Genomic DNA, 26013 nt, shown 5'->3' with positions numbered 1-26013 from the left:
CCCCTACAGTCTCAACAGCAAAAGGGACCCCAGAAGCCCCAATCATCACGTCAACAGCAACCTTTACCTTCCTCAGCGCAGCTATACTATGTACAAGGGTAGGAGCAACTAGGGTTGCAAGCACCTATGCAGTACACTATTCCGGCAGCACAATACTACCTACCATACCCATGGCAACAACATCTACCTTCCCCACCACTGCCATATTTGTTGCCCTCACCTCACTCTCACCAATTGACTCCGATGTCGACTAGTCAAGCACAGCAAAGAGTTGAGCAGGGAATTGCACCCCTAGAAACTCAGCAATCTAGCTCCAAAACTGTCGAGTTTATGCCCTGACTCGAGAGGAGGTACAACAAGAAAGAAGTTCGGTCATACGAGGTAAGAGTTTAGTTTTTGATACTTCAGTAGATATACTGATAGACACTAGTAGTTCCCACTCTTTCATGTCTCACATATTTATGAGAAAAATTAAAAAAGTGCCGACACTCAAATCATCTGGACTAGCTGTAACCCTACCCTCAGGTGAGGTATTGATAACCAATGAAGAGGTTAAGGGTTGCCTCTTGGACTTTGGTTGTCATAGTCTCACCATAGACCTACAAACGTTAGAAATGGTGGAATTTGATATAATTCTAGGCATGGATTGGTTAGCCACATACAATGCTAAAGTTGATTATCGAGCAAGAGTGGTCACTTTCCAACCTCCAAATCAACCATTGTGGGAATTTGTCGGGGCTAACGATGATAGAGTATCCATCATCTCAGCATTGCAAGCTGAGAAACTATTATCCCATGGGTGTAGGGGATACTTATTATCATTGATAAGGCCACGCAAAGACAGTACACCATCTCTTCCATATGTTTGTGTAGTTCAAGAATACTTGGATGTATTTCCAGACGAACTCCCTGGTTTGCCACCACAAAGACAAGTAGAATTCGCAATTGAGATACTTCCAGGGATGGCTCCCATATCAAAGGCCCCATATCGTATGGCGCCAAGGGAACTAGAAGAACTAAAATCGCAAATACAAGAGCTGTTAGACAAAGGGTTCATTCGCCCGAGTGTCTCCCCCTAGGGGGCCCCTGTGTTGTTCGTTAAAAAGAAAGATAGATCACTAAGTTTATGTATCGATTATAGACAACTAAATGCAGTGACAATCAAGAACAAGTATCCCTTGCCACGGATAGAGGACTTGTTCGATCAACTCAAGGACACTTGCGTGTACTCTAAGATTGATCTGAGATTGGGCTATCATCAACTTAGAGTAAGAAATGTGGATGTAGAGAAGACAACATTCCGCACACGTTATGGGCACTATGAGTTCTTGGTGATGTCGTTTGGGCTTACTACTGCTTCAACTACTTTCATGGACTTGATGAATCGAGTATTCATAAAATATTTGGATCGATTTGTAATTATTTTCATAGATGACATATTGATATACTTAAGCTTAGTAGAAGAGCACAAACAACATCTCCATGTAGTTTTGGAGACCTTACAGAAAGAACACTTATACGCAAAGTTCAACAAATGTGTGTTTTGGTTGTCTTCCGTAGGTTTCCTCGGACATGTGGTTTCTAGTAGAGGGATTTCAGTGGATCCATAGAAAATAGAAGTCATTTCCAACTAGGAGCAACCTAGGACGATACAAGAAGTTCATAGTTTCCTTGGATTGGCAGGGTACTACCGAAGATTCATGGAAGGTTTCTCCTGTATCACAACACCCTTGACTCGACTAACCAAAAAGGGAATGAAGTTTGCATGGAAAGAAGATTGTGAGGCGAGTTTCCAGGAGCTTAAACGAAGACTAACATGTGCACCAATTTTAGTGATTCCTTCGGGTGAGGATGGGTTTATACTCTACATAGACGCATCCATGCAAGGATTGGGTGTAGTCCTGATGCAGCATGACCGAGTAGTATCATATGCTTCATGTCAATTAAAGGATCATGAGAAAAATTATCCCGTTCATGACTTGTAGTTAGCTGTCATTATCTTTGCTCTTAAAATATGGAGACATCACCTGTACGGAATCACTTTTGTGATCTTCACGGATCATAAAAGTCTTAAATATTTGTTCACACAGAAGGAGTTGAATCTCAAACATAGGAGATGGATGGAATTCTTAAAGGACTATGATTGTACTCGCAATTACCATCCAAGCAAGGCTAATGTGGTAACAGATCCACTGAGTAGGAAATCTTAGAGAGTTCTGGCCAACCATCAGGTCGCAGTTACAGAATTAATCCAACAATTCTCAGAAATAGATCTAATAGAAAAAGGACAAACCCAACAAGGGATACTGGTATCGATGATAGCTCAGTCACCTTTAGTTGAACAAATTAAAGAAGCACAGGTTAGCGATCAACACCTCAAATTTCTAAATAGTGAAATTGATGTAGGGCGACAAACCCAATTTTCATGCGATGAGGATGGTACTCTCAGGTATTAAGGAAGGCTATATGTTCCTGAGACATATCTGTTGGTTGGTCCTAGGAAGATCGTACCGGTTTCATTGTACAAAAATTTTGTACAAGTGTCGAACCTTTCCTAAACAACCTATTGTGTTCTTTAGAAATTAAATTAGGAATCACAAATGGAACTTAACATTATTGATTCCAAATTTAACTTATCTGTTCTTAATAGTTTAGATTAGGATCGCAAACGATGCTTAACATTATTGATCCAAATCTACCTATGTTATAAATTTAATTAAATATTAATTTCCAAAATTGGCTTCCAGGTTAAACATGGCGAGGCACTAGGCCTTCTTGGATATGGGAGCAACCACCACTTCCTAGACAAAGCCTTTTAAAGAAATTTAATATTTAATTTCCTTATATAACTCTAGGTTTAACCAAAAGAAACAATCGAATCACAAATTCGAAAAATAAAAAAAACACAAACTCGAATCACAAATTCGAAACTCTAGAATCATATGCCTCTTGTGTTTGGAATTCATACAAAGAAAAACTAGTATGATGCGGAAAACAATTACTAGTTATACCTTTCTTTGTAAGCAAATAACCTCTTGATCTTCTACCGTATTCCTCTTCTAATCTCGGACGTTGTGTGGGAAACGATCTTTCGAGACGAGAACCACCAAGTTCCTTCTTCTCCAAGCTAGATTCGACCACCACCAATTCTCCTAGAGAAGTAGAGGTCCGGCCGCCACCACCAAACTCCAAGGGATGCAAGAGCAAAGCCTCCTTTCTCTCCTTCTTCTCCTAGCTAGAACCGGCCACCAACAAGTGCTCCATGGGAAGGATAATCCGGCCACTAAAGAAGAAGAGAAAAGGAAGGAATAGGGTCATCCACACACCAAAGAAAAGAGGAGGAACTATAGAATAGATGTTCTATTGTGAAGGCACCTCTACCCCCTCTTTTATATTCCTTGGTCTTGGCAAAATAAGAAAATTTAATTGTTATTAAAATTCCCTTATATTCCTTGCCTTTGGTTATTAAGGAAAAATTAATTAAATTTTCCTTTTAACCATGCTATGGCCGGCCACATCCCTATGCTCTAAATAAGGAAAGTTTTAAACACAAAATTAAAACTTCCTTATTTGTTTCCGGAAATTTTAAAATTAAAATTTCTCTAATAATTTATCCCTTCATGGTTGGTTATAAAATGAAATTTTATAAATTAAAATCTTTCTTTTAAACATGTGATTGATTTCCAAAAAAGAAAGTTATCTCTAAAATTAAAATCTCCTTTCAATCTACAAATAAGGAAAGATATCTAATATTTCTCTTAATCTTTTGTAGAAGACTATAAAAGGAAATATTTAATTTTAAAATTCTCTTTTTAAATCATGAACATGGTTACAAAAAAGGAAAGTTTTATCAAAATTAAAATTTTCCTCTCAATCTACAAATAAGGAAAGATATTAAATCTTTTCTTAATCTTTTGTAGAAGGAAAGATTTAAATTTTAAACACTCTTTTAAAACCATGGAATCCACATAAGAAAAAATTTAAAATAAAAATCCTTTTATTTTTCTTAGGGTCGGTCACACCATGCTTGGGCTCCAAGCATTGATCAGCCCCTACTTGGCTCAATCTTTGGGTCTTGTTCGGCCCTAACTTGGGCTCCAAGCTAGCTTGGCAGACCACCAAAGAGTGGGTAAGAAGGTGGGTATTGATGGGTATAATTCTCTATATACAAGAGGCTACGATAGGGACCGAGAGGAGAAATTGATTTTGGTCTCCCGATGAAATTAAGCTTCCCGTATTCACCCCGAACACCCAACTTAATTTCATCAATAACAATTCATACCACTAAAGAATTATTATTGAACTACCGCACTAATCCTAAATTACATTTTGGGCTCCTTCTTATTATGAGTGTGTTAATCTCCTTGTGTTTAAGATGTCGAATGCCCACTAATTAATTGAGTTACTGACAACTCATTTTAATTAATATCTTAGTCCAAGAGTAGTACCACTCAACCTTATCGTCATGTCGGACTAAGTCCACCTGCAGGGTTTAACATGACAATCCTTATGAGCTCCTCTTGGGGACATTATCAACCTAGATTTCTATGACACAGTTTCCTTCTATAATCAACAACACACACTATAAGTAATATCATTTCCCAACTTATTGGACATTTTGATTTATCGAGCTAAATCTCACCCTTTGATAAGTCAAAGAAATAAATATCAAATATATGTGCTTGTTATTATATTAGGATTAAGAGCACACACTTCAATAATAACTAAGGTCTTGTTCTTTTATTAAGTTAGTACAAAAAGAACTTACCTTAAATGGTCCTACTCAATACACTCAGAGTGTACTAGTGTAATTTATTAGTCAAGATAAACTAATACCTAATTACATTACGACTATTCCAATAGTTTGTTCCTTTCCATCTTAGTCGTGAGCAACTGTTTATAATTTATAAAGAACTGATAACATGATTTTCTGTGTGTGACACCACACACTATGTTATCTACAATATAAATTAATTGAACAACTACACTTAACAAATAAATATAGACATTTGACCAATGTGATTCTATTATTTCAAAAATAGATGTTTACAAAAAGCTAGGCTTTTAATATACAATCTAACAATATCCTATTAAAGAAGACCTACTCTAGGAAGCGCATTGATCCCGATTTACGATTCATCTGGGGGGAACCCATATGTATAGGGATTTAAAACACTCCTATTGGTGGAATGGTATGAAGAGAGACATTGCGGAATTTGTAGCTCGATGCTTAGTTTATCAACAAGTGAAGGTTGAACATCATAGACCATCAGGGCTATTTCAGAAAATCAGTATACCCAAATGGAAATAGGAACACATCATTATGGGCTTTGTGGTGGGATTACCCAAAACATAGAAAGGGCATGATGCAATTTGGGTCATTGTGGATCAGTTAACCAAGTCTGCCCATTTTCTACCAATCCGCAAGACTGATTCTTTGAATCATCTAGCAGAATTATATTGCAGAGAGATCACCAGGCTTCATGGAATACCTCTTAGTATCATTTCGGACCGAGACCCACGTTTCACTTCGAGGTTCTGGCATAGTTTCAAGAAAACTTTAGGCACTAAACTTTGTTTCAGCATAACATGTAACGACCCGACCCTTTGGCCTCTTGGGCGGCCCTTGTGGCGGCCCAACTGGCGGCCCTTATGTCGTCGGCCCATTTGGCGACCTCTAATGTCATCGACCGACGACCCTTTGGTCGTGCTGTTACTCACTAGGACTTTCCACCCCTGGCCAAGTGAGCGCCAAGAGGTTTAGAGCTCACTTGGCTATCAGGATTCATAAACTCTAATACTTAAGCCTGGAGGTTTAGAGTTCGAATCCTGGGGGAGGCAAAAATCCACTGCCAGGGGTGGAAAGTCCTAGTGAGTAACGGCATGGCCAAGGGTCATCGGTCGATGACATTAGAGGTCGACAAATGGGCCGACGACATAAGGGGCCGCCAGTGAGCCGCCGCAAGGGCCGCCCAAGAGGCCAAAGGGCCGGGTCGTTACAATAAAAGGGCTCTTGGGCGGCCCTTGCGGCGGCCCACTGGCGGCCCCTTATGTCGTCGACCCATTTGGCGACCTCTAATTGTTGGATCGAAAGTGCTAGAGGGGGGGTGAATAGCGCTCGTGGTTTCACTCTTTTCGAATTCGTAAAATTAATGAGTTATAAAGCAGCGAAAATAGTAAGATGCACAAACACACAGAAGACACGAGAAGTTACTTCGTTCGGAGCCTATCTCGACTCCTACTCGAAGGCCCGCGGTCGTTGACCTCTTTCGGTGGGCAACAACTATAGTATCGCAAGAAGAATTATAGCTTTAAAGTACAATTGAAGTGCAAGCAACAATAAGACTGATTATACTGACGACAAGAACAGTGTCTCGGAGCTTTGGGTCGTCCAGATCTTGTAGCAGCACTTCCGGGCGTCATTTGGAGCAGCACGTTGAAGAAGGAAGGCTTGGAAATCATATCTTCAGGTTGCTGCTCGAGACCCCCTTTTAAACAGTGCTTAAGGCGCCTTAAAGCCCATCCAAGGCGCCTTAAATGAGCCGAGTCAGCCGCGTGGATCACCTCGAGCCAGGTCGCACCTTATCTACTTCAAGGTGCCTTCACTGCTCTCCAAGGCGCCTTCAGCCCTGTCCAAGGCGCCTTCAGCCCAGTCCAAGGCGCCTTGAGCCTCTTTCAAGGCGCCTCCAAGCTTGCTTCACAGCCAGCTCAGCTTTGTATTCGAGGCACCTCCAAGTTCCATGGAGGCGCCTCAGACACTGTTCATCCGAGGTTAAGTTGTGCTCCTTTGGCCCTGCAAAAGTGTTAGTCCCAAACACATGCCCTGCAAAACCAAGTTAGAACAAAACAACGATATGGATATGATAGTGGAATATGATGACAGTCTCTGGACTGTCCGGATCTGACTTTGGATTTCCGACCGGAAACCCTAGGTTGACCCGACGCCCACTGTTCCCTCTGAGGGGAACGCATCCTCACCTACTCCACTCAGGAGATTTACCTAATGCCAGTGCAATCCTCCAGATCGACTGGGTTTTTGCTCAGCGTTCGAAGCTTCCGGACTTTCTGCTGGACTTCCGCTTCCCGACTGGTCCAGTCTTTCACCTGGTTCACGACACTAGGACTTTCCACCTAGGGTTACCCCCCCCCCCCTAGGACTTTTGCCTGAAGCTCTTGACCCGCCAAGACTTTCCGCCTAGGGTTACCACCCCCTATGACCTAGGTTTACCACCCCCTAGGGTTTTCCACCTGCCTAACCGTAGCTAGGACTTTCCTGAAACACTCAATCAAGTGCATTAGATCACAAAACAACTTAACTTTGAATTCCTTTTCCATTATCAAGTTGAATCTGTTTAGAAAATGCTTAGCAAAACTTTTAAAATACTTCGTTAAGGGAAAGTGTGTTTTGTAGAGATTTGAAAGCCTTAGATTTAAAAGAAGCTTGGAAAAAAAAACTTTTGAAAGTTAAAATTTTTGAAAACTTAGTTAACTTTGAAAGGATTTTTCTTTTGGACAAATAATCAATTTTAAACTTTTGAAGGCAAGGGAGGAGCTTAAATCCTTAATGTCCAAGCATGAGTTGAGTTAGATTGATTATAAATTAGCTAATTTCTCTTTAAGTAGGGTATCAGAGCTCTAATGTTCATGCTTTAGTGAATAAATCAAGCACGTAGGTTCGCGGCCACATGTCTAACCATTTAGCTACTAGCTGATTACCTAGAGGGCAACAACTTTCATTTGGTTAGTCAAGTTAAGTCAATAGATCCAGTTAGATTTAACTATGGCTGGAAGACATGACTTGATTACTGTTAATTAGGTGTTTAACGCCCAGACTCATATTGATGCACAGATATAAGCATTCTTGAGTCCAGGCTGTACCCTATGCATCTCACACCATTCTATATTTTTCAAGGACAATCAAGGTAAGCCTAGGTGTTTGTGAGATGCTCTGGCTGAATTTTAGGGGAGCATCATTTCTAAGGTAGAGCCTAGGCTAAGTCCAAATTTGAAGAACTAGTAAAATTTGGATTTTGAAAACAGTATTTTGCCTAGAATTTTAAAAAATGATTTTGAAAACAAAACACGGTAGGAAATTACTATGAAAATCAGGACCTATTTGTTGGTGCGGGAAGCATCCGACGATCGAACCTAAGTTTTGATAATGACAAAGGATTCAAAGTTAAGGTGTGTGGTGATCTAACAGTCTGAATGAGATTGCAGGAAAGTCCTAAGTGTACTTAGGCAAAAGCCCTAACTGTGGTTAGGCAAGGTGAAAACCCTAGGGGGTGGTAACCCTAGGTCATAGGGGGTGGTAACCCTATGCGAAAAGTCTTAGTGGGTCGAGTGCTTCAAGAAAAAGTCCTAGGGGGGTAACCCTAGGTGGAAAGTCTTGGTGTCGTGAACCAGGTGAAAGACTGGACTAGCCGGGAAGCGGAAGTCCAGCAGAAAGTCCGGAAGCATCGAGCACCGAGCAAAAGTCTAATCGATCTGGAGGATCGTACTGGCAACAGGTAAATCTCCTGAGTAGAGTAGGTGAGGACGCTTTCCCCGTAGAGGGAACAGTAGGCGTCAGGTCGACCTAGGGTTTCCGGTCGGTAACCCGAAGTCAGATTCGGACAATCTGATGATTGTCGTTCACTTATATTATATTTTATGTGCTAACTTTGTGCTGCAGGGTATATTAGGGATTAATGTATCTTGCAGGGACCAAAGTGCAAAGAATAGCCTCGGATGAACAGTACCGAGGCGCCTCCATGGAGCTTGGAGGCGCCTCGGGTGCGAGCCGAAGCCAGTTGTCCAGAAGGATTGGAGGCGCCTTGAACAGGTGGTTTAAGGCACCTTGGACAGTGATGAAGGCGCCTTGAGATGGATAAAAGGCAGCGGTCAAAGCTTCATCGCAGAGTCATTTACGGGATAATACTTAAGGGATTCAGGGCGCCTTGGAGCTTGATAGAGGCGCCTTGAACACCCTTTAAAAGAGGGTCTCGACCAGCAGCTCAAATAACCGAATTCCAAGCGATCCCTTTGCAACTAGCTGCTAACAAGATGACCCGGAAGTGCTGCGACTTGACACCGACAACCCGACGCTCCAATTTCTGTAAATTTTGTTGTCGGTATTGCTTAGATTTTCTGTACTCATTTCATACTTGTACTATTGACGATATTTTAGTTGTTGCCCACAGAAAGCGATCAAGGATCGCGGACCTTCGAGTAGGAGTCGTCACAGGCTCCGAACGAAGTAATTCCTCGCGTCTCTGTGTTTGATTGTTCTCTTTATTCCGCTGCGTTTCTACTCGTAGTTTTAAATCGCTGAAATAGCCACTAGCACTATTCACCCCACCTCTAGCGCTTCTCGATCCAACAATTGGTATCAGAGCAGGGTCATTTTGAATCGGTGCAACCACCATTCAAAATAATTTTTCGTGCTATTTTCAGATTTTTCGGAGTCAATTAGAATTTAGTTTTATAGATATATTCTAATTCTTTTCTCGAATTGGTTTTTTTGCTCGAAGTTGGTGCAACACCACTCAAGTCCATTTTTTTTTAAATTATTCCCGCACTACTAATCCAAGACTTAGTCTTGGAACAAATTTTCGTTCTTTTTGTCGTGCGGGATTTCAAATGGCCCATCAAGAGGGTTATAGCACCGTTCATCCCCCGCTATTCACCGGAGAAGACTTCGGGTACTGGAAGGGGCGAATGGAAGCATTCCTCAAAACCCAGTTCGAGACATGGATGATCGTCAAAACAGGGCTACAACTCCCCTCCGACGAAGACGGCAAGCCAACACCTTGCAAAAAATGGGAACCAACCATAATCAAGAAGGTAGAAGCTGATGCCAAAGCGACCTACACCCTCCAGTGCGGACTGACCAAGGAGGAGCTCAATCGAGTTGGCCCGTTCACATCAGCAAAGGAGCTCTGGGAGAAGCTGATCGAACTCCACGAGGGAACCTCCGACACAAAAGTAAGTAAACGTGACTTGTTGCTTAATAAATTGTATAATCTAAAGATGCAGGAAGGTGAGATGGCGAGTTCACTGCACGCAAGAATTCAAGACATCCTCAACTCCCTCCACGGAATCGGGCAGAAGGTAGAAAATAGGGATATCATAAGGTACGCTCTTAATTCGTTTCCAAGGAGTACATTGTGGGCATCAATGGTAGATGCCTACAAAGTATCTAAGGATCTATCTTGTATTAAATTAGATGAATTATTTTCAGAATTCGAACTTCATGAGTAGACTAATGCACAGCCAACCGAGAAGGGGGTTGCTTTGGTTGCAGGTACCAGTCGAACACGCGAATCGAGATCACGACGAAGAACTGAACCAGAGTCGGAAGAAGAACCCGACTCAGACGATGAAGACGATGAATTAACAACCGAGCTCGTGAACCTCGTAAAGAAGCTCTACAAGAAGAAGAAGGGCTTCAACAAGAGAGATCTAAAGAAGGTAGTATAATCCAAGGAGGTTCAACCGAGTTCGAAGGGTAAGTTCGAGGTTATCTGCTACGGATGCAACCAGAAGGGGCACATCAAGGCCAACTGCCCAAGTTTGAAGGATGCAAAGAAGCGAAAGAAGAAGGTCCTGAAGGCGACATGGGACGAATCCTCAGAAGAAGATACCGACGACGAACTCGATCAGACGAGTCTCCTCGCACTGATGGCCCGGGACCAGATCGACGTGTCCGAGAGCGAGAGCGAGTCGGAGGCCGAGTCCAAGCGAAGCCACGGATTCGTATCCGTTTCAGAAGGGCCAGACCCCGCTGTGAGTATTTCTAGACTTAATAATCTAGTCAATTATTTATTGCGAAAGTTAGCTAAATCAAACCTTAGAGTTAAGTCACTTCTAAAGGAAGTAGAAGTCCTTAAAGAAGTGACTAACTCCGATTCCTTGATTAAACCAGTTCAGACTGGAAACTCAACTCAAGTCCATGAACTTGAAGAAGAGAATTCCAGCCTGAAAACTCAAGTCAAGGATATGGAGAAAACACTAGAACGGTTTTCTTTAGGTTCCAAGAATCTTGACCTAATTCTTGGGACACAAAGAGCCGTCTACAATAGAACTGGTCTAGGATTTAAACCAAAGAAAAAAATATAAATCTTATTTATCTCTTGTACAAAAAGTAAATAGAAAAATAGTCCAAGCATGGGTCCCCAAATCCAAATTGATTAATCAAGTTGGACTTGGTCAATATTGGATCCCGAAGGATCAAATACACTACCTCGATAGACCATATCGAGGCTATGATCCAGGGGGAGCAAAAAGAAAAACGATATCAATAAAACGAACATAAAAATTAAATTCAAAATTCATTTAATTAAAAACTCGAAATTAAATTCAAAATTCAATTAAAAATTTGAAATTAAATTAAAAATTCAAATTTCAAATTTCATTTAATTAAAAACTCGAAATTAAATTCAAAATTCAATTAAAAATTTGAAATTCAATTAAAAATTCAAAATTCAAAATTCAAAATTCAATTAATTCAAAATTTGAAATTCAAAATTAAATACAATTCAACTTAAATCAAATAAAAATAGAAGGAGGATCCAGAATAGCTGGCACCCCCAACTAAGCTACCCGACTGGGTAACCGAACTTAATCTACCCGGCAGGGTAACCGAACTTTACCTACCCGGTAGGGTAAATAGGGTTAGATTAAAATGGGCTAGGTTTAACTTGACCCACGGTACTTGTGAAGTATTGGATGATAGTACGTTGGGGAAGCTTAGTCATCGCATGTCTAGGAAGATATGGCTTCGACCTGGTGCATTTGGCTAAGTGGAACTGACCGAAGCTACCCTTTATGGATCCTAATCAGTTATACCAAGGTTTGGTACTAAGTTCAATGGGAAGGACTATTTGGAAAACCTCGAAAGCATGGTTACTTTAATGATGTCCTTGTGACTCACCATAGCCCAGAAGTTTATCCAAAGAACGCCAACTTGTTGAACCCAAAGCTAAACCTAAATTTAACACAAAGTTAAACTAAACTCTTAAATTGAATCTCAATTCATCTCACAACAATTATAGGATTACCTGATTGAAAATTTAGATCGGATGAGATGACTAAGTAAAAGTAAAATTAATTCAAATTATATGTTTAATAAATTACTTTTCAAATTAATTAACTTAAAATTATTTTTTAAATTTAATTAACTTAAAATTACTTTTCAAATTAGTTAACTTAAAAATACTTTTCAAATTAATTAACTTAAAATTACTTTTCAAATCAATTAACCTAAAAATTATTTTTCAAAATTAGTTAACATTAAAATTATTTTTCAAAATTAGTTAACTTAAAATTACTTTTCAAATTAGTTAACTTAAAATTACTTTTCAAATTAATTAACTTAAAATTACTTTTCAAATAAATTAACCTAAAAATTATCTTTCAAAATTAATTAACTTAAAATTTTTCAAAATTAGTTAACTTAAAAATTATCTTTAAAAATTAATTAACTTAAAATTATCTTTCAAAATTAATTAACTTAAAATTATTTTTCAAATTAATTAACTTAAAATTATTTTTCAAATTAATTAGCTTAAAATTATTTTTCAAATTAATTAACTTAAAATTATTTTTCAAATTTAATTAACTTAAAATTATTTTTCAAAATTAGTTAACTTAAAATTATTTTTCAAATTAATTAACTTAAAATTATTTTTCAAATTAATTAACTTAAAATTACTTTTCAAATAAATTAACTTAAATCGTTTTTAAAAACTAATTAACTTAAAATTGTTTTTCAAACTTAATTAACTTAAACTTTTCTCAAAATTATTTGAAAAATATTTTAAAAAATCATTTTAAAAATATTTAAAAAATTTAATTTCAAAATTATTTGAAAAATATTTTAAAAATCTTTTAAAACTTAATTTCAAAATTATTTGAAAAATATTTTAAAAATCATTTTAAAAACTTTTAAAACTTAATTTCAAAATTATTTGAAAAATATTTTAAAAATCTTTTAAAACTTAATTTCAAAATTAACTTAAAATAAAAAAAATTCAAAATTAATTAACTTAAAATTATTTTCCTTAATTAATCAAACTCTTTCAAATTAATTAAACTTACACATTTTGTTTATCACAATTACAAAAAAAAAAAAAAAAAACAGAACACGTGGCACCTGTCGGAGGCGCCTCCCATACATGGGAGGCGCCCTATAAAGCGGCGGGAAAACTCCTGCCGCCCGAGACTAAGGCGACTCGGATGATGTCCGAGGCGCCTCCAAAGTCTTTATAAGGCGCCTTAACTTCTGTTTAAGGCGCCTTAACTTCTGTTTAAGGCGCCTTCAATCCATTATATTGCTCCGAACAGAATCGTTTCTGTTCGTCTTTCTACCAACGCCAAGCACGAGATACTCGTGTGATTTCTTCCCAATCTAAGGCACCTTCAACCTATTCCTCCCCTTCTACACCCCAGCAATGCCTCCTAGGTAAAACTCTAATCACTTCCCAGTCAATTTTTTTTACATATTCTTTGTGCTTATTTTGCCAATTTATGTGTAAAATCATTGAAAATAGGAAACGACGTCAAGTAGATCCCAATTCGGCTAGACTCCCATCAGCCGACCTCAGATTCCCAACCGACCAATTTAGGGCTACATTTGCTAACTTCAAATTTAACCCTATCAAACCCAGATACCTAAATAGACCCTTTTTTAGACAGTTCTGTCAACCATCGGTCCAGATGATAGAATATTATCAGCTGGACAAATTGGTTTACTGCAGTGATGCAGTAAATCATGATTTATGTACACAGTTCTATCACAACCTTGAAAGGGTTGATGATATTATATACTCCTCTAGAGTTGGTAGCACTGACATCCAGCTTACCCCCACTTTGTTACGTACCGCCTTAGGGCTTAGAGCGTCAGAGTGTACCTTCCTGTGCTACCCCGGTAGGGTTCTGCCATTTGGCGATCCCTACTCTCATATTACGTTAGACACTATCTATACGTATTTTTTTTTGGGAGAGACCACTCGGCTTGACTGAGTTCCGGTCAATTTTTCTTAGAGTCCAGGACTATGTTATGTATAGGGTCCTGACAGCCTGCATATTGCCGATCTAATCTCGGGATGTCCCGAAGATGCGATCTTCACATTCATTCTTTCTATATGTCTTGAGTCATCGGTTGGACATTGATTTAGCCTTACACATGTTCCAGAACATTATCTCAGCATCTAGTACTGTCACATCCCGTCCCTACTGCCATATTTTGACTTCCATCTTTTTGACCATCGAGGGCATAGATGTGACCAGAGGGATAGTTATCCCTTTAACCATATACGACGAACTAGGGTCACGCAGTTGTAGACTAGCCCATGCTGAGGTCAACGCTGATGGAGTTCTAGCCTGGACAGATCGACCACAGCCAGCTGCTGCCCCTATCGCTCCAGAGGCCGAGGATATACCAGGTGAGGGTGAGGATTGGCCCGACTTCCTAGCAGAGGACTTTTTTGTAATGACCCAAAATTTCCTTGTTTTAAGTTCTAAAAGTCCTTATTAATACTTGGAAATGCTATAGAAATATTTTAGGGATTTTTAGAGTATTTTTATGTAATTTTTGGAGGTCATTTGGTATTTTTACTAAACGAAAGAAGTTTCAACAAAAATAATGTCCAAGCCGAGATTCGAACCCATGAGCTCCAGCCCGATCCAAACCTTAAGCGAATCCGGCTGACCAAGTGCCCAAGCGGGCCGTGCTGTTTAGAAAAGATAGCAAAATATAATTATGTGGTAGATAGTTAACAGAATATTGGAGTTATAAAGGGATAAGTTGATGTTGTATTTCCCGTGACCTAGAAACCTTTCTCCTCTCCTTTCTTCTACACGCGGCGTCGGGCGGCGTTCTCTTCGGACGAAAATGAAAGAGAGGCTAGGGCTTCTCTCCAGCGGCCGGCGAAGGGCGAATCCCGAGAGTTCTTCACCTCCTTAAGATCTTCTCGTCGAGGAGAAGCTGTGAGCACGAAGAGGAGCCGGAAAACTCGAGTTATCCGAACCCTAGAAGCATTAGAAGTCCTTCTTTTTCGGTTGTAAGTCCAAGAACACCTCTGTAAGTGCTTCCTCACCTGCAGTAGAGTAGCTTCGGATTCGTGTTGGCTTCTTGTTTTTTATTTCAAAGCATATTTTTTTAAGGCGCTATGTTTTGTGCTTGCTGCCGTGTATTTCAAAGGAAGAAAGAGGATGATTTGTATAGCTTGAGCATGTAGTTTGAATCCTTTCACCTTTATGATTAGTACGTCAGATTTAGACATGTTTGGATTGGTTTATATTTGAGAACATGGAAGCAAATTAAGTGTGTGGAGTATTTCATTTCTTTTGGTTTCCTGCCGTGCCACTGAACAGGAGTTGTTACCTTTGGCTTTCGGATTTGGTTGTAGAGAATTGTGATTTCAGGGATTATTAGAATAGATTCAAGATTTCGTTCTTTGCTTGCAAATCTGTTGAAGCATGTTTTAAGGAGCTTGGTTTTTAGTGGTTGCCGTGTATCTCAACTACTCTAGCTTAAATTGAATATGCAAAAGGGATAAGTTAATACCCTTTGATTTTGGTTTAGGGCTGCCGTGTATTAATAGTAGTTCTATAGGGCTGCCGTGTATCTCAACTACTCTAGCTTAAATTGAATATGCAAAAGGGATAAGTTAATACCCTTTGATCTTGGTTTAGGGATGCCGTGTATTAATAGTAGTTCTTTAAGGCTGCTATAGCATGAGGTTTAGATATGCTACTTCCATTCAAGTATATGGAGTATAATTTCAAAACCACTTTTAAATTATTCTTAAAAATTCTAGGAAAAATAATAATTTTAAAATCCCATTTTCTTAGAATTTTCAAAATTTGAACTTAGTCTAGGCTTTCCCCCTAGAAATCATGTTCCCCTTGATTTAAGCCAGAGCATCTCACAAATACCTAGGTATACATTGCTTGTGTTTGAAAAACATAGAATGGCGTGAGATGCATAGGGTACAGCCTGGACTCAAGAATGCTTATATCTGTGCATCATTATGAGTCTGGACGTTAAATACTTTATTAACAGTAATCAAGTCAAGTCTTGCCGCCTTAGTCAAATCTAACTGGACTAAATGACTTAACTTGACTAACCAAGTGAAAGATGCTGCCCTCTAGGCAATCAGCAAGTAGCTAAAGGTTAGACAGTTGGTGAAGGAAATGAAAATATTAAGATTAAGCATGCTTGTACTTTAGGGCTCTAATACCTGATCAAAACAATTTGGATAAGTTAACAACTATTTAACTTGACTCATGCTTGGACTTAAGGACCAACTAAATTTGAATGAATAACCTAAATTAAATATTTAGTTACTCCCTCTTCATCCTAAAATTTAACAAGTTCTTACTCCTATTTTTTTCAAAATTAATTTTTTTTAAGCTAAGTACCTTTTTTAAACTGAATCTACATTTTCAAAATTCAATGTTTACAAAAGGCTTAGCTAAGTGATTCATATGGCATCACTTTATAAATTTTTAAACTAAAATTTTTATGCTAAAATACTTTTCTATACTTAGCTAAAAGTATTAAAAAGCATATTTCTTTACTTGCAAAATTTAACTCATTGCTTTCAAAAGATTTCTGCTAAGTAAAAAAGAGACTTCAAAAATTTTTTGGCTCCAAAAATTCTTTAAAATCTACCCAAGTTTTTCAAAATTTAGTCTAGTATGTCTTTTTTCTAAAAACACCTAAGTTTCAAAAGTGGCTACAGTCATCATTTAAAGTCATCCATATGTTAGCCTTTTAAACTTCGGTGAAAAATATTCCTTTTACTTAGTTTCACAAGCATTTTTTTCCTTCTTTCAAAGCCTAAATCTGGTTTTTTCTAAACACTTAAAACTCGCTTTCAACTGTTTTTTTGATAAATGACAAAGGGGGAGAGTAGGGAAATTCAAAAGTAAAAGTCTGATTAAAAAAAAAAGCCCTGTATTAAGGGGGAGCTTCACAAAAGTTTAAGTGTTAGCTTAAGTTATGCTTGTATTTGAATTTATATACTTAAGCTTGCTCACTTAAACCTTTTAAATATATTTATACATTTGTTTTACTTAACTTTGAATTTGGGTTTCCATAATCAAAAAGGGAGAGATTGTTGGTGCGGGAAGCATCCGACGATCGAACCTAAGTTTTGATAATGGCAAAGGATTCAAAGTTAAGGTGTGTGGTGATCTAACAGTCTGAATGAGATTGCAGGAAAGTCCTAAGTGTACTTAGGCAAAAGCCCTAACTGTGGTTAGGCAAGGTGAAAACCCTAGGGGGTGGTAACCCTAGGTCATAGGGGGTGGTAACCCTATGCGGAAAGTCTTGGTGGGTCGAGTGCTTCAGGAAAAAGTCCTAAGGGGGTAACCCTAGGTGGAAAGTCCTGGTGTCGCGAACCAGGTGAAAGACTGGATCAGCCAGGAAGTGGAAGTCCAGCAGAAAGTCCGGAAGCATCGAGAACCGAGCAAAAGTCCAGTCGATCTGGAGGATCGTACTGACAACAGGTAAATCTCCTGAGTAGAGTATGTGAGGACGCATTCCCCGTAGAGGGAACAGTAGGCGTCGGGTCGACCTAGGGTTTTCGGTTGATAACTCGAAGTCAGACTCGGACAATCCGATGATTGTCGTTCACTTATATTATGTTTTATGTGCTAACTTTGTGCTGCAGGGTATATTTGGGATTAATGTATCTTGCAGGGACCAAAGTGCAAAGAATAGCCTCGGATGAACAGTACCGAGGCACCTCCATGGAGCTTGGAGGTGCCTCGGGTGCGAGCCGAAGCCAGCTGTCCAGAAGGGTTGGAGGCACCTTGAAGGAAGCTCAAGGCGCCTTGAACAGGTGGTTTAAGGCGCCTTGGACAGTGATGAAGGTGCCTTGAGATGGATAAAAGGCAGCGGACAAAACTTCATCGCAGAGTCATTGACGGGATAATACTTATGGGATTCAGGGCGCCTTGGAGCTTGATGGAGGCGCCTTGAACACCCTTTAAAAGAGGGTCTCGACCAGCAGCTCAAACAACCGAATTCCAAGTGATCCCTTTGTAACTAGCTGCTAACAAGACGACCCGGAAGTGCTGCGACTTGACACCGACAACCCGACGCTCCAATTTCTGTAAATTTTGTTGTCGGTATTGCTTAGATTTTCTGTACTCATTTCATACTTGTACTATTGACGATATTTTAGTTGTTGCCCACAGAAAGCGATCAAGGATCGCGGGCCTTCGAGTAAGAGTAGTCACAGGCTCCGAACGAAGTAATTCTTCGTGTCTCTGTGTTTGATTGTTCTCTTTATTCTGCTGCGTTTCTACTCGTAGTTTTAAATTGCAGAAATAGCCACGAGCGATATTCACCCCCCCCCCCCTCTCTAGCGCTTCTCGATCCAACACTATTCTACCCAATCATGTTACCATTTGTGTAGATTGTAAACAACTAAGACTAAGAAACATAACTAAGTAGCGGTCCACCAAATACTAGTACAACCAAAGAAGACAAATAGGTGTCAGTCCAAGATACATCAAGTGATAGTGTTAAAAGGCAGGATTATCAAAAGCAGAATCATCAGCTGGAGGGTCATCAGCTGGAGGTGGTGCAAGAGGCTGCTCGGGTGCAGGCTGAGGCTGTCCCTGGCGCCGTATCTCGCCTCGGAGAGATGCGAACCCTGCAGCTATCTCGGATCTGAGAGATCGGAGGAAGCGTCGAGTCTCAATGGAGTGAACCTCAAGACGGGCGAGTCTATCCTCGACGGAGAGTGATGTCGAGGTCGAAGGTCCGACTGACGTGGAGGGTCTGGCAGAGGTGAAAGGATCTGCGAAAAACTCTTCTGCCAAGAAGTCGGGCCACTCCTCTCCATCGCCTGGTACATCCTCGGCCTCTGGAGTGATAGGAGCAGCGTCTGGTGGCGGCCGGCCCTTCCAAGACAGAATCCCCTCGGTGGTGACCTCTATACCAGCTAATCGATAACTCCGCTGCCCTAACTCATCATATATGTTAAGTGGGATGAGTGTCCCTATAGTCGTGTCTATCCTAGAGGAGGAGAAAGTATGGGTCAGGATGTGACAGTAGGGCATATGGATCACTCCAGACGTGACTGTACTGGATGCATGAATGATGTTATAGAACATATGCAGAGCAATGTCTATATCTAAGTGCTGACTGAGAGCGTACAGAAAGAAGGAGTGGGATGATCGCATCTTCGAGACGTCTCGAGATGTGATGGGTAAAATGCATGCTGTCAGGACTCTGTACATGGTGTAGTCCTGAACGCGAAGAAGAGTCGACCTAAACACAGTTAGGCCGAACAGTCTCTTCTCCCTAAAAAAGTGCAGATAGATGTCATCTAAGGTGATATGGGAATAAGGATCTCCGAATGGTAGATCCTTACCCGGGTAGCACAGGAAGGTACATGTGGACTCCCTAAACTCTAAACTCGTACGAAGCAAAGAGCGGGTGAACTGGATGTCAGTTCCACCAACTCTGGTGGAATATGTAGTATCATCAACCTTTTCCAGGTTGTGATAGAACTGGGCACACAAGTCCTGATTTACTGTGTTGTTGCAGTAAATCAGTTTCCCTAGGTTATAGTAATCGATCATTTGGACTGCGGGGAGGCAAAATTGGGCAAAAATTCCTATATATAAGGAGGTTAAATAGCTCTTGAGCTCCTCTAGCACTTTATCGCACTTAGCATCCCATTAGAATTTTGTAGTCCATCACAGAATCTTGAAGAACTAGTGGCTCCGATTGGATGACTTGGAGATGAATCTCAACAGTGCGGTAATCCGTCCGGTTAGCCGTTGGACCTCCTTTAAATTGTGAGGTAGGGGCATATCCTGTAACATCTTCACCTTGCTAGAATTCATCTCAATTCCCCACTCGGTCACATGTAACCGAGGAAGTAGTCGCTCTTTGCTCCGAACAGGTATTTGCTCGGGTTAAGCTTGATTCCATACATCCTCAATGTTTGGCAGGTTTCTTTGACGTTTATGCAAAGGTCAGTGGCTCAAAAAGATTTTATTAATATGTCATCAACATTTGCCTCCATATTCCAACCGATCTACCGTTAGAATATCATGTTCATCAGTCTTTGGTAAGTGGTGTCGACGTTCTTTAATTCGAACTGCATGACGTTGTAGCAGTAGGTCCCATCGGTCGTAATGAAGCTGACCTTCTCATGATCTTCCATGGTGAGCGGCACTTGATGGTAGCCTTAGAACGCATCAAGCATGTAGATTAGTTCGCAACCCACCCTGGAGTCTACCATTTGATCAATACGCGACAAGGGATAGAAATCCTTCGAGCAAGCCTTGTTTAAGTAGTGAAAGTCGATGCTGACCTGCTATTTATGTTTGGATGATCTAATTCTGTTCCGAGCTAAAGTCCCTCTTTCTTTGTTTCACCGGTCGAGCATCTAGTCGGATGTGAAGCTCATGTTATGTTGGACCATGTTCGGTGAGATGCTCGAGAGCTCGTGAGTCAACCAGGTAAACACATCATGGTTCTGCCTAAGGTAGGCCACCAGCTTGGCCTTCCTTTCATCTGTTAGGTCAGTCGCGACAAAAGTTGTGGCTTCAGGTCGTTTGGAATGGATCTAGACCTCCTCCTTTTCCTCATAAACCAGTGCAAGAGGCTCCTCCATGATTGCGTTTACCTCTAAACAAAGAGCCTTCCGAGTGGCACGGGCCTCGGTCTTGACCATCTCGATGTAACACCGCTGAGCGGCCAGTTGATCGACCTTGCTTCACCAACCTCATTGTTCATCAGGAATTTAACCTTTTGGTAGAAGGTGGATACTACCGCTTGGAACTCATTAAGGGTCGGTCGACCCAGTATGACATTGTAGGCGGATAGGGCATCCACCATAATAAAATTTGTCATTCTTGTCCTCTTGAGCGGTTCTTCTCTGAGAGATATAGCTAGCCAAACCTGGATGATTAGCAATACTTCGTTGCCAGTGAACCTATATAAGGGATTCATTATGGGCTACAACTCGGCCCGGTCAATTTACAGCTGATTGAAGACCTTTTTGAAGATGATATTTACCAAACTACTTGTATCTACGAAAGTACGGTGAATATTGTAGTTAGCGATTACCACTTGGATGATCAGGGCGTTGTCGTGAGGGACCTCTACTCCCTCTAAATCCCGAGGGCTGAAACTGATCTCCGACCCAGCTGTTCCTGCTCTACTGCACCTGACAGTATGGATTTCTAGGCATCGAACGTGTGACTTCCTGACCCGGTTGGAGTCGCCATCGATCGGGCCCCCTGCGATCATTCCTATGTCGCCTCGAGCGGCGTTGTGGCGGTTCTCCTCTTCTCGAGCTAAGGTTCGTAGCCGCTTAGTTGATGCTCTCTAGTTCTGCTTCAGCTGTCGATGTTCTTTGACTAAGGGTCTTCTCTCTTCCCATTACCCTTATGATCGCCTGTGATGGTGACGATTAGGAGATGGGGATCCGTGGTGTTGTCTTGGCGAGGCAGCTCGTCGGGGCTTCGACTTGAGACTGTAACAGTCTCTAGTGTTGTGTGTCGCCACCCGACAGAACTAGCAGAAGATTGGTGTCCACTGTCATCTTTCGGTGGATCTTCCCCATTCGACTTCCACATGCTGGACCACATGTGTACGGGGTTCTGGTTGTGATGCTCTCGTTCAGGGCCCCTTCGGTGGTAAGTCTGAATGGGTCATTCGATGTTCTGATACGTCTGCTAGCTTAGGATTGGTTCCCTCCTCCGAACAGCTTAGGCCTCTTCCACATTGATGTACTCGGTAGCACGTCTGAGCAGATGATCAAAGTTCTTAGGGGGCCTCCGGATGAGTGAGCGAAAGAACTAGACCTCTAACAGCTCTTGTGAGAATGCACTCACAAGGTTCTCTAGTGTAGCCAAAGGGACTTCCATAGCTACCTTATTAAATCTCATGATGTAGGCCTGCAATGCCTCCTTAGGCCCCTGCTTGACCGCGAATAGATTGATATTCGTCTGTTGATGGTGGTGGCTGCTTGTGAAGTGTTGTAGGAACGCCGCTTGGAAGTCTTAAAGCTACATATGGAGCCGATCGACAATCGCCTGAACCACCTCTGAGCCGATTCAGAAAAATATAGTGAGAAACACTCGGCATTTGACCCCGTCGGAGTACTGATGGAGCATGACCATGTTGCCAAATTTGATGAGGTGATCCTCGAGGTCAGTTGCCCCAGTGTATTCTCAGATGGTTGGCGGCGCGTAGTGTCTCGATAGTCTGTCATCCAGGATCTCTTAAGAGAATTGTATGTTTATCCATTCGGGTGAGTCATCGAGCCTTGGGGCTTTACCCTTGTGCTCATCCAGAGAAAGTGCTTCCTCAGATGAGGATCCTTGTACCCTACACTCGGCCCTGTTCCTTTGAAGGAGTGTGGAACAACGCCCGATGATAGGGGATTGGTGCATATGGTGCTTCTCCAAATGTGTCGATCGGCTTGTTCTTCAGGAGACGAGTGGACTTGTTTTTCAGTTAGCCTCTATGATTGCCCTGTTGGCCAGTCACAGATGCCGTGGGTTCATTTTCTTGATGGTCGCATCATCTTCGCCGCTTGTGCTTGCACCAGCATGTCGAACTCCTCTTGCATCAACATCACCGTGGTGAGTCATACAGTGTCCTTCATCTCAACGTTTCATAATCAAGTAATGTTTCCACATATGAGGTCAAATATAATCCTGTCTAAAACCAGTGAAGATGGCGAGCTAGGGATGTGGCTATGCAATTAACATGACGAAGACTCCACATAGCTCTGAGAGATAAAAACATCAGTGCTCGGCCAGGAGGGGTTTCCGGCGTTGACCCTCCAATGCTCAAGTCAGTATCCAGTGATCTCAAGAAATGGAGAACTGTAGCAAGTAAATGTAGAAGATGAAGTTGCACATACCTTTCCCTGTAGCTAGAAACCCCTTTTTATAGTGCCAACATGGTGCTTGTGCACACATCTCAAGGTGTAGGCACATCTTCCTAGGTATCTTAGGAAGAGACAGGCTAAAAAGTGTTCTTGACACCATTCCTTAAGCATCCATGCAATTATCTGATGTGATTGTCTGGAAACTTCTGAAGTACTATTGCCTGATAGACATGCCCTGCTGTTAGCGACACACACTCCCAAAAGGATATGACAAGATACTTGATAGGGTCATGGTAGCCGATCGGGATCCGCTCAGCTGGGCTGCCTCCTCTCGACAATGTCCTCAGGGTCTGCTGACTTGTCTCTTTCCTTGTTTCCTGATTGTCCATGGCTATATGCTCTGGCTGGTCGCAAAGCCTGGTCAACGAGACCAGCTGCTGCTTATTTCTTCTTGTTATCGAAGGGTCATTTTACCTGGATGGGGGAGAGCCCGGCTTACTTGTCTACGGAACTATTATCATCTGCTCAGTCGTAACTGGCCCACTCGGCCATACTTGATCCTCTTAGCCGTGCATGATCCGCTCGATTGATTTGGATGCCTCGTTTGACTCTGTCTTCCACGTCAGTCGGTGCTCCTTACTTTGACCTATCCTTGGTGGGGCCCCCTCATTATTACCGAATCAACTCTATTATTTGGATTATTCTAGTACTTAGTTTTGATTTGCATACTATACTTATAGGATTGGAGTTCTCTTTGAGTTAAAGATGATTTATAATCGAGGTGGATAGTTCTTCCTTGACCTCTATAATTTTATTGATCTTAGTGCATGATTATTTATTGTTATATATTGATTAAACAATAGTTTTTTACTTACCCTAACTCTACTCTAGATCTGTTCTTGGGGTTGATACTTTATTGATTATCCTTACATTGAGTCTATTTGATATATATACAGTCTCATTGTTCTTCATGCTTGATTGTTTATATATGTACGATATCATTAGACTATGGTGCAGTTACCATAGTTTACTCTTGGATGTGATTGTTATTGCTTACTTGTCATTATTGGTTTATGTGCTTATATATCTTCAATACTTATGGGGCTATCCATGGTAGCGTGTTGTCACCAGCAGTCCGTAGCTAGATAGCTACATGTCCTATCTGCCCACTAGACCAGGTAGTGGTAACGTGTATTGTCGCTCACAGACAGTGACATTTATGTGCTCTAACTAACCACTAGACCATATAGTGGTAACGTGTATTGTCGCCCATAGTCAATAGCTGAGGAGCTAGATAACTACCTCATCCTATTAGCCCACTAGACTATATAGTGGTAGCGTGTATTATCGTCTGCAAATAGTGGATACCCTGACTGCCCCCCAAGACCTATTCGTGATAGTATGTTGTTGCGCACATTCAAAACTTGTTATATGTTTGTTATATGCATGTTTGTTATGTGCTGAGTTTATGCAGATGGTTTTTGGATGTACTATATATATTCCTGATTTATTGGTTACACCTAGTAGAACAGGTTAGTGAAGGGTTATGTTATTTATAGTTTAATTAGTAGATGATTATATTGATGCTCTTACTTTTATAGAAATATTTTATCTGAGACTGCTTCTTTTGATCTCCTTATATGTAGTATTATACACTATTTATCTTATACCCACTGGATATTTTGTACTCACTACCCCTTGCTTTTCTTTGACTTCCTAGGTTAGCAGATAGTGGCCAAGTTGTGTCGACTACCCTACTCTTGCTTAGATATCGATGTTTGTCTGTCCCACTCGACTTCGAGTTATTGGATTTTGTTTTCTACTGTTTTGATTCTGTTTCTTTTTGTATCGCCTCTTTGAGTTTTTGGTAGACTAGTAATAACCTATTATCTTGTTTTGTTTGGTATGATCACATGTACATGTATATATATACACATTTGTATTTATAAAAGTTAGTGAGTTTTTATTTTGCATCGATATTTTTTCTTGCATGGATTGAGTTCGATATCGTATTTCTTATATTGTCACTAAGGGTACTGTCCGATTTGACAGACAAGTATACCGTCGGGGCGTGACAGCTAGCATTGAGAAATTCACAAGCTAGTGATGAATCTAGCATATTTGAGCCCTCTGTTGATAATAATATGAGTTCATGCCTTGAGGTGAGTGGGGACTTAAAGGGGGAAGGATATTGGGAAGAAATTCTTTGAGCATAATCCAAAGAGTTGCTAGTACATCTTTTTCCATCCTGCCAGTAGTAAGGGCACAAATAAATAACTTGACTGAAGCGGTTAGCAATTTGAATGAGATAATATTGCAAAGGGATGAGGAAATGAGATAAATGCACCAACAACAAGAACTCATAATGCCACATCTTCAGTTAGGTTCTGCTCTAAGTCAGATTCCTTTTAATTCTAGTGATGATGGGGGTGATGATAATGATCATCGTGATGGTGATGATTCTTTATGACTTTGTTATGTATGCTTATTATTTGTTTCAGAATTAGTGTTTTTGAACATTAGTGAACCCTTTATTTTTGTATTTTTTTATTAATACTGTTAATTTGTTTCGAATAGGGTTGGTGAGGGCAAGGACATATCGGAGAAAGTAAGCCTTTATATATTAAGTTTTGTATTAGTTTTTAAGATTTTCTTAAATGTAAAATGATACCTTTTCTTTGTTTATTTTTTGATGCAAGAAAAGAAGAAGAATATAAGCAGATCAAGGAAGGGTTTGCCAAGGAAGATAGATGATTTTTTTTTATCTCTCCATTGTTTTGAGAGTGTTTGGTGATTTATTAGATGCGAACAAGATTGATGAGAATGTTTGATGTTTTTGGATCTAATGACTTGTATATATTGATATATTGATTTATTTTTGGTTTGTTTTCTTATTTTGGATATGTTTGTTTGACTTGTATGGATTGTAGATTTTGGTTTGGATGTTGAATATGATGTACTGGAATGTTTGTGTATGTATAAACAGGTTTGAATTTTGTATACAAGATAAAATGAAAAAATGGATAGGTTTGGGGCAAATATTTTACGTTTTACGATGAATTTGGTGATGAAAAAATTCTATTGCCTACCTATCGTAGTCCACTCCGTATTGTAAATTTGCGATAAATCTCATTTTCATCATAGATTTGTAATG

At 40.4% G+C, this 26013-nt stretch overlaps 1 long non-coding RNA gene across 1 annotated transcript; it reads left to right on the top strand.

The window, feature by feature from the left end:
* LOC121976345 lies at window positions 1-25684 on the top strand. Its single transcript, XR_006110607.1, has 3 exons — window positions 1-381; window positions 25437-25467; window positions 25564-25684. It is a non-coding gene; the product is annotated as an uncharacterized LOC121976345 (long non-coding RNA).
* The last annotated feature ends 329 nt before the right edge of the window (window positions 25685-26013 follow it).

This window comes from Zingiber officinale, chromosome 4B (assembly GCF_018446385.1).
Source record: "Zingiber officinale cultivar Zhangliang chromosome 4B, Zo_v1.1, whole genome shotgun sequence".
NCBI classification, from domain to species: Eukaryota; Viridiplantae; Streptophyta; class Magnoliopsida; order Zingiberales; family Zingiberaceae; genus Zingiber; species Zingiber officinale.
This window is presented reverse-complemented; position numbering and strand designations above follow the sequence as displayed.